The 13,153-nt window shown below is 39.9% G+C and overlaps 1 protein-coding gene across 5 annotated transcripts in view; it reads left to right on the top strand.

The window, feature by feature from the left end:
• Positions 1–13,153, top strand: part of LOC733013 (insulin-related peptide binding protein) — a 77,141-nt gene that overhangs the window by 23,518 nt on the left and 40,470 nt on the right. For 2 of the 5 annotated variants that reach the window (XM_062675539.1, XM_062675540.1), the window contains exon 1: positions 12,019–12,361. The exons of the other annotated variants lie outside the window; for them this stretch is intronic. The gene's annotated coding sequence lies outside the window, so the exon portion shown is untranslated. Of the gene's footprint in view, positions 1–12,018; positions 12,362–13,153 lie in introns of those variants that run through there. 5 annotated transcript variants of the gene reach the window in all.

Consider the following 13,153-nt stretch of genomic DNA (forward strand, 5'->3'; position numbering starts at 1 on the left):
CGCAGTCTCAACTGACAATTGACTTCTGACCTTCATGATTGGTAGCAACTGCAATATATGCACGTGGGCATTTTTATTGCTCAGATGAGCGAACGTACTCACGTGATGATTTTTTACTGGTGGTAGGACCTCTTGTGAGTTCGCACGGGTAGGCACCACCACCCTTCCCATTTCTGTCGTGAAGCAGTAATGCGTTTCGGTTTGAAGGGTGGGGCAGCCGTTGTAACTATACTGAGACCTTACAACTTATATCTCAAAGTGGGTTGCGGAATTTACGTCGTAGGTGTCTATGGGCTCCGATAACCACTTAACACCAGGCGGGCCGTGAGCTCGTTCTTTAAACTAAGCAATAAAAACAATTAACATTCTTTTCGGAATTAAAATCATAAGTAACGCAGATAATAAATCGTTCGTGGCAACCCTGTGTGACATGAGTCGGCTAAGAACTTAGTCCTTTAGTACATTCTCGAAAATTCTAGCAAATAATTCTTAGAAAAGACCAGTTGGAATCGGAATGTAAATAATAATATAATATCTTTCTAACAAACTTATTGGGTTCGCTCGTGTGCAAAATATCTTTTGTGCGAGAAACATCTATACTTATCTATACTAATAATATAAAGCTGAAGAATTTGTTTGTTTGAACGCGCTAATCTCAGGAACTACGGGTCCGACTTGAAAAATTCTTTCAGTATCAGATAGCCCATTTATTGAGGAAGGCTATAGGTTATATATAACATCACGCTAAGACCAATAGGACCAAGCGGAGCACCATAAAGTATGTTTCAAAATCGGGGTATTTTTCCCTTTTGAGAGCTTACGTTTTAGGTAGATATACGCCAAAGTAACTATTCCGCCCCCGAATCTTGATCACACAGGAGCAAGTCACCGTCGTCGCCCTAGACACGTCCTTACGGATCCATCAGATCCAATAACTCTTGCATTAGATACCTTCAGCTCTAACACTAGGAGCAGGCTGAGGAGCCCCGGTAACCGTACTCGTCGAACTCGACAAAGAGGTCGACGTGCAACCTAACCCATACATCAGCCCGCTGAGTTTCTCGCCGGATCTTCTCAGTGGGTCGCGATTCCGAACCGGTGGTAAATTCATTCGCGAAGCAATTACTCTTGAGTTTTTAGGTCTCCTTCGGAGGCGCTCGGGTAGCTGTTAGCAAATCCCAGCCCTCCTGGCTGAGCCTTTGCTCGCCCACCTGTCCTGGTGAAGCTGGAAAGGCCTCCGGGCCACCAGTAATCTTTCAATCATAAAAATAAAAAAATATATATTCCGCGCCTACGAAGTCGCGGGCAAAAACTAGTATCTTAATATTTTTTCTGTCCGTGTGTATTTTAGTGAGCTCTTCGTGAGTGCTATCTAAAAAAGACGTTTGGTAATATTAGACACTTGATTGAAGAACCTTCTTGGAGCGTACCAAGATATTTCTATTGACATTTCTTCATTCAATGATGTACTGTAACGTATTGAGTATGAGAATATTATGTGTAAAGTTTGTTACTATGTAATAATGTTGGACTAATATGTTCTATCTTTACTGGTTGTAGGACGTCTTGTGAGTCCGCACGGATAGGTACCACCGCCATGCCTATTTCTGCAGTGAAGCAGTAATGCGTTTCGGTTTGAAGGGTGGGGCAGCCGTTGTAACTATACTGAGACCTTAGAACTCATATCTCAAGGTGGGTGGCGGCATTTACGTCGTAGATATCTATGGGCTCCAGTAACCGCTTAACAGTAGTCGGGCTGTGAGCTCGTCGACCCATCTAAGCAATTTAAATTTAATTTGATTTATATACATATAAATAAAATTGGAGTGTCTGTTTGTAATATTAAAATAACCGCTTTTTACTACAAGCATATGAATATTTATACGGTACATACACCAAACAAACATTATTTACAATTTTTGTCTGTCTGTCTGTTTGTTCCAGCTAATCTCGGGAACGGCTGGACCGATTTTGACGGGACTTTCACTGATAGGTAGCTGATGATATAAGGAGTAACTTAGGCTACTTTTTTTAGACTAGCTTCGCCCCGCGGCGTCACCCGCGGTACCAAAATGAACGCGCGTAGCATCGCGGGTCTCAGTTAGTTATTTATAAAAAAAAACACATATATACTTAAGCACTTCCTATTAGCTCCTTTAGTATCGGCTAATATTAAAATTCATAAGTTTACCCTAACGATTACCCTAACTGAATCGTAAATTTTGATACTTGAATCACAAATGTACACGACGTACCATTGAGGCAAATAGGAACGCGTGGAAATGTTTAGTAATGAATAATGTGTTGTTTAATATTAATTTGTAGGGCATCAATGATTGTGCTACCACCAAACCGTGAACTTAAGCACTTTTAAAGAGAACATTTATTTCTTTACTAGCTGATCCAGCAAAATTCGTAGTGCCTCAATCGATAAACTTAAAACAAACAAAAGGAATCCGTCCGACGGGGGACACACCAATTGAAAAACAAAATTGTTATTTTTATTTAATTCCGAGCATTTTCATATTTATCTACCTTTTAAACCTCTTTGGACTTGCATAAATAATTCAAGACCAAAATTAGCCAAATCAGTTCAGCCGTTCTCGAGTTCTAGCGAGACTAACAAACAGCAATTCATTTTTATATATATATATAGATAGATTAAATTAAATTTTAATTAAATGCACTGATAAGAAGTACTTTTTAATTGCTTAGATGGGTGGGTGGACGAGCTCATAGCTCACTTGGTGTTAAGTGGGTAACGGAGCTCATAGACATCTACAACGTAAATGCGTCACCCACCTTGAGATACAAGTTCTAAGGTCTCGGTATAGTTACAACGGCTGCCCAATCCTTCAAGCCGAAACGCATTACTGCTTCACGGCAGAAATAGACAGGGTGGTGGTACCTACCCGTGTGGACTCACAAGAGGTCCTACCACCATGGTCTATGAGGCTTCCTCTCATATATATCGAATTATGGGCAAAATTTAAAATTATTCACTTCATCAGAAATCAACGTATCATCTCTGATCTCATGACGTAAACGTTCAACAAACCCTTTGATGCATTCGACCTAGATACGCTATTGACGTCACCGCATTTATAATAAAATTGAAACCTTATAAATAATTCACATTCGTAATATACATACACTAGTCGTACTCGTCCGTTTCGCTGCGCATTTAAAATTAACATTGTTATTTATTATCATTATTATTAGGGAGACCAACGCTCATATAAATAACAGCCTATCCATTAAGTACATGTATTTTCTACATGGATACCAAGTTTCAAGTCAATCGGATGCACGGTTCAGTAGTTATAACGGAACATCCGTAAAAACCACTGTAGATTTATATATTAGTATAGATTACGTCAAAAGGTCTCTACATTTGGATATCATTCGGACATGTAATAACAAAAAACTTTACAGCATATAATATGGATTACATATATAAACATTATTTCATTATACCTCTGCATGTAACGGTATATTAAAACTTAATCTTTTTGTCTTCACCTGTTTATAAATAGATAAATAAAATCGTTTGGAGCCCGTGGGTCTGCGAAGGGACTTCGGTTCCCTCTGGATTTTGTACCGTATGTTCCATGGGGAGTGCTCTGAGGAATTGTTCGAGATGATACCAGCATCTCGTTTTTACCATCGCACCGCCCACCACCGGAGTAGAGTTCATCCATACTACCTGGAGCCACTGCGGTCATCCACAGTGCGTTTCCAGAGGTATTTTTTGCCACATACCATCCGGCTATGGAATGAGCTCCCCTCCACGGTGTTTCCCGAGCGCTATGACATGTCCTTCTTCAAACGAGGCTTATGGAGAGTATTAAGCGGTAGGCAGCGGCTTGGGTCTGCCCCTGGCATTGCTGAAGTCCATGAGCGACGGTAACCACTCACCATCAGGTGGGCCGTATGCTACCTACAAGGGCAATAAAAAAAATGTATATAAATCTATATATTAATAAGTGAAGCAAAAACTTTGTACCCATTTTTATGAAACTTGCGCGGACGGAGGAGAATGAAATTTCCCACACTTATAGGGAATATAGAGAAGGAGTGCAGGATACTAATATTTTTTTTAAATTATGCATAAAAATATATGAAAAAAAAATTACACGCACTACCATGTACTTAGCACACACACGCATATGTACTTTTTTGTTTATTGTTAGTCTGTGGTCAAATTGAGAATAGATTAATATTATATGTCTATAGTGTAAGCCTTGACGAAATCTGTGATTATAGATAATAGTCTTTGACAATAGAATCGTAATATTGCTCAAACTTATAATTCAAATTAATAATTATGATTGAATTTCGACTACTGGGCGACTACTAGTTAATATAAATACTCTGCGATCAATCTATATATTAATACGTGAAGCAAAAACTTTGTATCCCTTTTTACGAAAATTGCGCGGACGGAGGAGTATGAAATTTTCCACACTTATAGAGAATATAGAGAAGAAGTGCACAAAGCTAATATTTTTTTAAAATAATGCATAAAAGATACATTCAATCAATAAAGAAAACATTACACACACTACATACCATGTATTTGACGCACACACGCATGCATACTGTTCATAGTCAAACTTTTGTTCTTGACGTCTGTGGTCAAATTGAGAATAGATTAAATATTGTTTGTCTTTATTAATATTTTTTTATAGTGTAGCCTTGGCGAAATTTGTGATTATAGAAGTATAAAATACAATCATAATAGTGTACAAACTTACAATTCCAATTAATTATAGTCGAATTTCGACTACTGCGGGACCTCTAGTATTTTAAAAAGGCGACAAATATTTCGAAATCACAATGCTCTAATAATAAACAATTTATGTATCATAAACGTCTCTGACATGAACAAGTGCAAATTCCGATGACATAATCATTTGCGAAACTTAATAAAAGCACGTAACACTTGCCTGACCGCACAGCTTTTTGTGTGAGCTCCCGAGCAAAAGCTCTTTCTTTAGCTTTGTTTTTTGTTAGCGAGCGTTAAATTACCGACAAAAAGCGAAACGGGTCAAAACCAAGGTAATGCCACTAAGTTTTGCTTTCATGATACGCCTGCAATTTTAAAATTTTATAATTTATATAGACTTTCCTTTTTTTTCCTACCTCTGCTGATAGCCTTGAGAGGCTATTTCAGCTTCACCCTAGCGTGTAGGTGAGCTCACGGTGGTCAAGTCGTGTTGCTAACACTGACCCTAGCAAGAGCAATGCTTCGCAGAATCTACCACCGGATATTACTGAGGCTTTGTTTGCATGAGAAGGCTGCTATTTTTGAAGTGGTCATTATGTCCATAACAGCTCAAGCCAACTGCCGGCATAGTAAACAAGCAACACCTGAATTGCGCATACGTCGAAGCGTTAATTTTATTCTAATAATTAACTAGCTATCATGAATGAGTGCTAGAAATAGGCAGGCTAGCGAAGCCTCATGCGAACTCCTAATACTAGATTACAATGAACATTGTTAAGTAAGAGTGAAATTATTAGCTAGTCTGTCTATGATTTTAAGCCTAAGCCTGGCAAGAGCAGTGCTTCGCAGAATATACCACCGGATAGGAAACGCGACCCACTGAGAAGATCCGGCAAGAAACTCAGTGGGCAGTGGTCTGAGAGTTAATTTATTCGCCGAGCTCTTCGTCGCAAGTGTCGTCGCAGCGTCGATTAAAATGAAAAAAATATATACTAACAACTCCTCTAAAGTCTTGCCATGGAATATACAGGAGAGAATCGAAGTAACTAGGGTTACTATGCGATAGGTTCTTTTGACTGTTCATAATATGACGGCTTTGTATAATCGGCCAGAAAAGTGAAATAAGGATCCAAATTAAAATTAGGTATCATCGCGATTAAAAAACAAACAGTTTTATCATTTTAGAATATCCGTAGTCTCGGTGATTTTGAAAACGGCACGTTATCGACAAACAGATGAACGATACATAATTATGTTTTTTCGTTATAATAACCAAACCGGTCCTCGGTGAGCTTACGTCATATCTCTCTAAAACTTTTCCTTTACTTTTTTATTTATTTCGCATATAGTGTTTCCATGTCACAGTGAAAATGTAACAGTGGGTTTGGTCATTTTCGATATTCTATTCTATTTCTTTTTTTTTGGATGAAACGAAATATAGATAAGGATTACATTAGGAAATACGTACTTAACAAATGTTCACGATTGACTTCCACGGTGAAGGAATAACATCGTGTAATAAAAATGAAACCCGCAAAATTATAATTTGCGTAATTACTGGTGGTAGGACCTCTTGTGAGTCTCCGTGGGTAGGTACCACCACCCTGCCTATTTTTGCCGTGAAGCAGAAATGCGTTTCGGTTTGAAGGATGGGGAAGCCGTTGTAACTATACTGAGATCTTAGAACTTATATCTCAAGGTGGGTGGCGCGTTTACGTTTTAGATGTCTTTGGGCTCTAGTAACCACTTAACACCAAGTGGGCTGTGAGTTCGTCCATTCATCTAAGCAATAAAAAAAAAACAAAATTGTAAGTCAACACAACACGTACTGCAAGTTTTTTTGTTTGTTTAATTAGACGAACTGAGCTAGTACCTGGTGTAAAGTTACGAAATAATTTTTGTTTGGTATACGTTCTAGATAAGAAATGATTATATCAGAGGAAGTGTGAAGGTAACCCCGGTAAATAACAAATTAAAGAGCGGACGGTTGGCGTGGTATGGACATGTGATGCGTAGAGAGAAGATGCATGTGACTAGGAGATGTATGGAAATGGTAGTGCAAGGTAGAGGGGGAAGAGGTCGACCGAAGAAGACATGGATGAAGTGTGTGAATGACGATATGAGAGAGAGAGGGAGAGGAGTTAGTGTTGAGATGACGGCTGATAGAAGAGAATGGAATAGAAAAATTCGCTGCGCCGACCCTTTCCTAGTGGGATAAGGTGGAGAAAAAGAAGATTGGTATGCGTTCTTAGCCTCAACGCAGAAGACAATCTGAATGTTTGATATAGACGTTTATTTTTCATTGGTACCTCATTGTAGCTATAGACTCAATGGTCACGTAAGATGTGGTGTGAGCCCCGATGATCATGTACACTCGGCCTTCCAATCATAGCGTTTCATACACAGATGCTGACGACCCCATTGATGTTGAGTGAATCGTGGAATTTGGACTATATTATTATGTTCGAATTGATAATTTCACTCTTAGACCTTACAATCCAAATCTTATTCTTCAACCCGTGTCCACCCAATGCTGACGACGACACATGTTTTTTATTTATTGCTTAGATGTGTGCACGAGCTCAGAGCCCACCTGGTGTTAAGTGGTTACTGGAGCCCATAGACATCTACAACGTAAATGCGCCACACACCCTATCCCGTAGAGAAATGCCTAACATAGGTCGTTTCATGGCTCTTTGCGTGACTTGCATTTTGATCATAGTTTGCTGTGTGAGCATCCATGTCTCGGTCCCATTCCTCATCAAAGGGTTTGCTCATTGCAAATGGCAGGGGGCATTTTGCGTCCGCAGGGCCATGAGACACAAGCCTGCACATTTCGGCTGCAAGGAAGGCGTGCGTGTCAGTCTGATCGGTCAGAAGTTCAGACTTATAGTCTCAAGGTGAGCTCCTGATGGTGAGTGGTTACCGTCGCCCATGGACTTCAGCAATGCCAGGGGCAGAGTCGAGCCGCTGCCTACCGCTTAATACTCTCCACAAGCCTCGTTTGAATAAGGACATGTCATAGCGCTCGGGAAACACCGTGGAGGGGAGCTCATTCCAAAGCCGGATGGTACGTAGCAAAAAAGACCTCTGAAAACGTAATGTGGATGACCGCAGTGGCTCCAGGTAGTATGGATGAACTCTACTCCGGTGGCGGGCGGTGCGATGGTAAAAACGAGATGACGGCATTCTTGTGACATCTAAAGGACATAATATAACATTAACGTGGCCTTGAGATCGTTGAATAAAAACAAAATTGATTTACTCCATGTATTTTGTACTAGGCGATAAAAATATACCTAATTTTAATAAGAAGCACTTTCGTTTGAGCGTCCTTCAACGGGCCCACCTGCTCAGGTGCGATTCCACTCGCCTTTTTTTTGTCTCGCTGCAATTTTTTTCGCCAAGTTTTTTACCAGATCGACTTATGAATCATTTTAAGTTGGCTTTTTTTTTTAAGTTATCTACTACGTTACTTATCTATCAGCCTGCCGCTTCCGAGACGCGTGACCCTAAGGACAGGACCTAGGACCTGGTTGCTCGCATTGAACGAAGGACTAAATAAGGAACAGATTTTTTTAATGAGTGCGATATTCTTCATGCGATATGCTCCACCTTTCCACCACCAAAAAAGCGACTCAACAATAAATCCGATAAAACTAGGTGGTAGGTAGGTGAGCTCTCGGAGTCAATCTGAGGGAATTACTAATTGCGACCCACTGAAAAGATCCGCCAGATCTTCTCAGTGGGTCGCGTTTCTGATCCGGTAGTAGATTCTGCGAAGCACGGCTCTTGCTAGGGGCTAGTGTTATTTTCTCAGGTTGAGCCCGTGAGCTCACCTACCCAATCGGGCATAGTTGAAATAGGCTCTTACCAGCAATAGGTAGGAAAAAAACGCTCAAAGTATTATTTTTTAAACTAATTGACTTAACTATCTCCTAAGCCTATAAAAATTCAATTTTGTATACAGAATGAGGTTCACTTAATAACATAGTAAGCATTATTAAGATATAAATCATTGTTCGGAACACGCTAAAATGATGTTTAATGGAATAATGATAAAGACGAATTTCCCAATTCAATGAAAAGCCCATAAATTTATAACAAATTGTAAAAATGAGTTTTATATTTCGTAGACGGGTCGAGTACCAATTTAGAGACGATTTAATCATTGAAAAAAAAAAGAAAAGGTTTAGCTGTAGTTACGTCAATTAAGTACACCTGGGCTTTGTACAAGCAATACGGCGCTTCTCAAAGTTTTTTTTCCATGATTATTTAAATTTTTTTTTTTTTTTTATTGCTTAGTTTTTTTTTATTTTTTTTTTATTGCTTAGATGGGTGGACGAGCTCGCAGCCCACCTGGTGTTAAGTGGTTACTGTAGCCCATAGACATCCACAACGTAAATGTGCCACCCACCTTGAGATACAAGTTCTAAGGTCTCAAGTATAGTTACAACGGCTGCCCCACCCTTCAAACAGAAACGCATTACTGCTTCACGGCAGAAATAGGCAGGGTGGTGGTACCCACCCGCGCGGACTCACAAGAGGTCCTACCACCAGTAATTACGCAAATTATAATTTTGCAGGTTTCCTTTTTATTACACGATGTTATTCCTTCACCGTGGAAGTCAATCGTGAACATTTGTTGAGTACGTATTTCATTAGAAAAATTGGTACCCGCCTGCGGGATTCGAACACCGGTGCATCGCTCAACACGAATGCACCGGACGTCTTATCCGTTAGGCCACGACGACTTCAATAAATCAAATCATAAAATAAAAAATTCAACTATATAATTATGGTATTATCATTAACACACGTCAGGGTTTTGGATAAACAAAGACTTGCGGGTCATCACACCGCCTAGGGGTCATCACAAGATCGTAAAATTGGACAGGACATTCCCGATCCAGCGGACAGAATGGAAAGCAGTCGACGTCGCACCAAACACGTCATTTCGGATCCTCCCGATCCACTAACGGTGCTTTTAGGTACCTCAAGCACCGGTCATCGTTCTCGTCGAACCCGTCGCTTGCGACGAAGGGCTCGACGAGTAAATTAAAACTCAGGCAGAGCCCACTGAGTTCCTCGCCGGATCTTCTCAGTGGGTCGCGTTTCCGATCCAGTGGTAGATTCTGCTAGCACGGCTCTTTCTAGGATTCGTGTTAGCAGCTTCGTCAGGTTTGAGCCCCGTGAGCTCACCTACTAGTTAAGGTTACGCTGATATAGCCTCTCAAGGCTCTCAGCTTAGGTAGGAAAAACTCAAAAGGGACATGAAAACTTTACAAAACACAAGCATTACGGATCATCATCAGCCCAAGATGTTCACTGGTGGACCTAAACTGTCCTCTAGGCTCGCCACAATTTTTATTAATTCGATATTTGCATTGTCAATGAGATTCTTACCACACCTAAATCTGGAATCTCTTGATTGGGTTACGTAAGCGCCCGTGTACGCTGATTGGCGATTTCCTGCCAGTCACGGCATGACATAAAGGGAAGAATCGGTCGCAATGACGCTGTTATGCTCATATACAGGGCGTTTCATTCGCTTAAAACAAAGACACTGTCAGTTCCGATATCAAAACCCAATCAGTGATTCGAATACATATTTGTGTTGGACGAACGCGATCTACGGAAATACAAACGAAAAATTAACTTCCTTTTTTTCAGTTTTTCTTTCAAGCTATTGCATAACTTTTATCGCGGGCGTTGAGCATGGTGACCGAATCAAGAAATTCCGTAACGAAAATAAAACCTAACACCCCCATTCCGCCTGCCATGTAGCTCGCGTTCAACACATTCACACATTGCACTTATGTAGTGTTTGTAAATAAGCGCGCGCCGTGACGTCGCACTGCATGCGCATCATGAAGAGTCTGCCCATCTCTCTCTCGCGCGGTCTAGCTTATGAGTGTGAAGGGGACAGTTAATGTTAGAAATTGTTAAAATTAACAAGGTTACTTTCCAGTATTCTTAGTATTTACGATTTCGGAAACGACCTTAATCTCTGCATTTCTAAGATTTATTTTCGCCTTTGACGATAGATTTTGTATTTTGCACCTTCATGAATGGAAGATAATCATTTTCTAATAAACTCCGGTCACTAATACATAGGTACACCTATATTATAATTATAACATAATAAAAATAATATTATAAAGAGGAAAGATTTGTTTGTTTGTTTGTATTGAATAGGCTCCAAAACTACTGAACCGATTTGAAAAATTCTTTCACTGTTTCTAAACTACACTATCCCCGAGTGACATAGGCTATATTTTTTTATAAAAATAATAAAAAAATAGATTAAAACAAATATTATTTAAATGAAATTAAAGTTCATTAAAATAATAATATTCAAACTATCTTTATAATTTTCTATTTTTAGTAACCTGACGCCAATGTAAGGGTTAATGTGTGTATATTATAACTTTTTATTTTGAAATTTTTATGACGCGAGCGAAGCCGGAGCGGGCTGCTAGTGATAAATAAATTAATATTTTGTTAAATTACTATCATTTTGTGGATTCAATTATAGGTCCCACCCTATTTCTTGCCCCTTTATAGTACTTGACCATGAACTTGAAAGGTTCAACCTTAACTGGCCAAATTGGTAATAGCTCATCGGCATGCTTTGTGTACTTAGCTCATTAAGGGACATTAAACCACTACAGTTTTATTCTTCGTTCAACAAACGTCTAAAAGTGTTATGTAAGCTGGTGGTAGGACGTCTTGTGAGTCCACACGGGTAGGTACCGCCGCACCGCCTATTTCTGCCGTGAAGCAGTAATGCGTTTCGGTTTGAAGGGTGGGGCAGCTGCTGCACTGTAAAAACTGAGACCTTAGAACTCATATCTCAAGGTGGGTGGCGGCATTTACGTTGTAGATGTCTATCGGCTCCAGTCACCACTTAACACCAGGTGGGCCGTGAGCTCATCCACCAACCTAAGCAATAAAAAAAAAGATGCTCATCTACCTATCTACAGTACCAACTTGCTGCAGAGTAACGCCTTGACGACTTTATCGCCCCACGCCCACTGAGTTTCTTGCCAGATCTTCTTAGTGGGTCGCGTTTCCGATCCGGCGGTAGATTCTGCGAAGCACTCTACCTATGCTGGTAGCCTCCAGGGTCTATGCTAGCTTCGCTGGACGAGAAAGTTAGCTCACGAGGCCCTAACCTGGAGACGTTGCTAACACTTCAGGAGTGCTTCGCTGAATCTACCACCGGATCGGAAACGCGGCCCGCTGAGAAGATCTGGTGAGAAACTTGGGTTGTGTCTGAGGGTGTAATTTACCGCCGACTAATTGTGGCCTTAAATAGCAACATAGCATCTCTTCTTTCCAACTATGATACTTACTTAAAACAATTGCTTCGTGGCCGAAATAATCAGGATAGTCGTACCTGGTCGAGCCGGCTCACAACACGCCCTAACCGCCAGCAATTACGCAATTATTCCCGCATTTCACTTTTCGAACACAAACCTATTTTATTTGTTTAAAATTTTAATCTAAAGTTTGAGAATCGCTGTTCTTCTTAGTGACTCACAATTCATCTCGTATAAAAGTAATGTTAATCCCTGAGCAGTACAGTCCCATCATAAAACTCTTTACTGTGACTTTGGAAGTAAGCGGGTAAGCAAATTTCACTAGTATCTTCTAATATTTTTCTTCAGTCAAATACAAAAAAAAAATATTTGTCAATGATAAAAACATCATATTTACAGTGAGCATTCTGCTATTTTAACGATAATTGTGTTTTGTTAAAGCAATTAGTACTTTATGCGTTTTCTTTTTAAATTTCAATTCCAATTGTTACCTGTTTTACTACGGAAAGGCGGATGAGTTTTCAGCCTTTTTGTTGTTAAGCGGTTCTCTCACTTGGAATAATCTACACACAGCCTTTACGTATTGAACAGACCGAACGCGGTAGAATCAGACAGCAAAACAAACAATATTTTTATACATATCAAATAAACTAAATGAAAATTAAATTAACATTGTTAAAGTTATCTATCCGATAAACGAATTGTTCATATTAATTAAATTATTCGATTAAATCTAACTAACGATTTTTTTAAAAACTATCAAGTAATACTGTACCATCCGGCTATGAAATGAGCTCCCCTCCATGGTGTTTCCCGAGCGTTATGACATGTCCTTCTTCAAACGAGGCTTGTGGAGAGTATTAAGCGGTAGGCAGCGGCTTGGCTCTGCCCCTGGCATTGCTGAAGTCTATGGGCGACGGTAACCACTCACCATCAGATGGGCCGTATGCTCGTCTGCCTACAAGGGCAATAAAAAAATAATGATTTCATTTTACGTTTTAATGTGTCGGGTTTTATAATTCACATAATTAACAGAGTTAATCAACAGAGGCAGTTAGCGTTGCCGAAATTGGCATAAAGCGCTAAGTTGCTATGCTTT

Source organism: Bombyx mori, chromosome 24 (genome assembly GCF_030269925.1).
Source record: "Bombyx mori chromosome 24, ASM3026992v2".
Classification (NCBI taxonomy): Eukaryota; Metazoa; Arthropoda; class Insecta; order Lepidoptera; family Bombycidae; genus Bombyx; species Bombyx mori.